This window comes from Cetorhinus maximus, chromosome 34, assembly GCF_964194155.1.
Source record: "Cetorhinus maximus chromosome 34, sCetMax3.hap1.1, whole genome shotgun sequence".
NCBI classification, from domain to species: Eukaryota; Metazoa; Chordata; class Chondrichthyes; order Lamniformes; family Cetorhinidae; genus Cetorhinus; species Cetorhinus maximus.
The window spans coordinates 2,941,048-2,943,846 of NC_135912.1; positions in this window are offsets into that span (position 1 = coordinate 2,941,048).

Sequence of the window (2,799 nt, forward strand, 5' to 3'; positions counted from 1 at the left end):
CGGAAATAACCTGCTCACTGATGCCTCAGTAACTTGAGTTCCCGTCAGGGCTACTCAGTTCCTGATCACATCGTGGACAAAAGAGCTGAATGCAAGAGGTGAGAGTTGACTGCCTTTGATTCAAGCCCAACATTTACCCAGTGTGGCATCAAGGAGGCCTAGAAAAACTAGATTCAATGGGAATTGAGAGCAAAACTCCCCACTGGTTGGAGTCATACCTAACACAAGGAAGATGATTGTGGTTGTTGGAGGCCGATCATCTCAGTCCCAGCACTTCATTGCAGGAGTTCATCAGGGCAGTGTCCTCGGCCCAACCATCTTCAGCTGCTTCATGAATGACCTTCCCTCCATAAGGTCAGAAATGGGGATGTTTGCTGATGATAGCACTATGTTCACCATTTGCGACTCCTTTGATAAAGAAGCAGTCCGTGTCCATATGCAACAAGCCCTGGGCAACGTTCAGACTTTGGCTATAAGGTGGTGTGACTGTTACTTGCCACTTAGGTGCCAGGCAAGGACCATCTCCATAAAACAGAGAATCTAACCCTCTTCCCTTGACATTCAGTGCCATTACCATCGCTGAATCCCTGACTAATCAACATCCTGGGGGCTACCTTTGAACAGAAACTGAATGGACCAGCCATATAAATACTGTGGCTACAAGAGCGGGTCAGAGGCTGCAAATTCTGTGGCAAGTTAAGTCCCTCCTGATTCCCCAAAGCCTGACCACTATCGACAAGGCACAAGTCAGGAGCGTGATGGAATACTGTTCACTTGCGTAATGAGTGCAGCTCCAACTACATGCAAGAAACTCCATACCATCCAAGACAAAGCAGCCCCCCTGATTGGCACCCCATCCACCAACTTTAAACATTTGCTCCCTTCATCATTGACGCACAGTGATAGTGGGTGTAACACATACAAGATGCACAGGCAACAATTGCCAAGCCTCTCTCTCTCTCTCTCTGTCTCTCTCTCTCTCTCTGTCTCTTCTCTCTCTCTCTGTCTCTCTCTCTCTGTCTCTCTCTCTCTCTCTGTCTCTCTCTCTCTCTGTCTCTCTCTCTCTCTCTCTCTTTGTCTCTCTCTGTCTCTCTCTGTCTCTCTCTGTCTCTCTCTCTCTCTCTGTCTCTCTCTGTCTCTCTCTCTCTCTCCTCTCTCTCTCTCTCTCTGTCTCTCTCTGTCTCTCTCTGTCTCTCTCTCTGTCTCTCTCTGTCTCTCTCTGTCTCTCTTCTCTCTCTGTCTCTCTCTCTGTTCTTCTCTCCCTCTGTCTCTCCCTCTGTCTCTCCCTCTGTCTCTCCCTCTGTCTCTCCCTCTGTCTCTCCCTCTGTCTCTCTCTCTGTCTCTCTCTCTGTCTCTCTCTCTGTCTCTCTCTCTGTCTCTCCCTCTCTCTGTCTCTCTCTCTCTGTCTCTCTCTCTCTCTGTCTCTCTCTCTCTGTCTCTCTCTCTGTCTCTCTCTCTGTCTCTCTCTCTGTCTCTGTCTCTCTCTGTCTCTGTCTGTCTCTGTATCTCTCTCTCTGTATCTCTCTCTGTCTCTCTCTGTCTCTCTCTGTCCTCTCTCTCTCTCTCTCTGTCTCTCTCTTCTCTCTCTGTCTCTCTCTGTCTCTCTCTGTCTCTCTCTGTCTCTCTCTCTGTCTCTCTCTCTGTCTCTCTCTCTGTCTCTCTCTCTGTCTCTCTCTCTGTCTCTCTCTCTCTCTGTCTCTCTCTTCTCTCTCTCTGTCTCTCTCTCTCTCTCTCTGTGTCTCTCTCTCTCTCTGTCTCTCTCTCTCTCTCTCTGTCTCTCTCTCTCTCTCTCTCTGTCTCTCTCTCTCTCTGTCTCTCTCTCTCTCTCTCTCTCTCTCTCTCTCTGTCTCTCTCTCATCTCTCTGCTCTCTCTCTCTCTCTGTCTCTCTCTCTCTCTGTCTCTCTCTCTCTCTGCCCCCTCTCTCTCCTGTTCTCATCTCCTGTCTCTCTCTCTATCTCTCTCTCTGTCTCTCTCTCTGTCCTCTCCCTCTGTCTCACCCTCTGTCTCTCCCTCTGTCTCTCCCTCTGTCTCTCCCTCTGTCTCTCCCTCTGTCTCTCCCTCTGTCTCTCCCTCTGTCTCTCTCTCTTCTCTCTCTCTGTCTCTCTCTCTGTCTCTCTCTCTGTCTCTCCCTCTCTCTGTCTCTCTCTCTCTGTCTCTCTCTCTCTGTCTCTCTCTCTCTGTCTCTCTCTCTCTGTCTCTCTCTCTGTCTCTCTCTCCTCTCTCTCTGTCTCTGTCTCTCTCTCTTGTCTGTCTCTGTATCTCTCTCTCTGTATCTCTCTCTGTCTCTCTCTGTCTCTCTCTGTCTCTCTCTGTCTCTCTCTCTCTCTCTCTGTCTCTCTCTGTCTCTCTCTGTCTCTCTCTGTCTCTCTCTGTCTCTCTCTCTTCTCTCCTCCTCTCCTCTGTCTCTCTCTCTCTTCTGTCTCTCTCTCTGTCTCTCTCTCTGTCTCTCTCTCTCTCTGTCTCTCTCTCTGTCTCTCTCTCTGTCTCTCTCTCTCTCTCTCTCTCCTGTGTCTCTCTCTCTCTCTGTCTCTCTCTCTCTCTCTCTGTCTCTCTCTCTCTCTCTCTCTGTCTCTCTCTCTCTCTGTCTCTCTCTCTCTCTCTCTCTCTCTCTCTCTCTGTCTCTCTCTCTCTCTGTCTCTCTCTCTCTCTGTCTCTCTCTCTCTCTGTCTCTCTCTCTCTCTGTCTCTCTCTCTGTCTCTCTCTCTGACTGACTGACTGTCTGTCTGTCTCTGTCTATCTCTCTCTCTTTGTCTGTTTCTCTTTCTCTCTGGCTCTCCCCCCTCTCCCCCCACCACCTG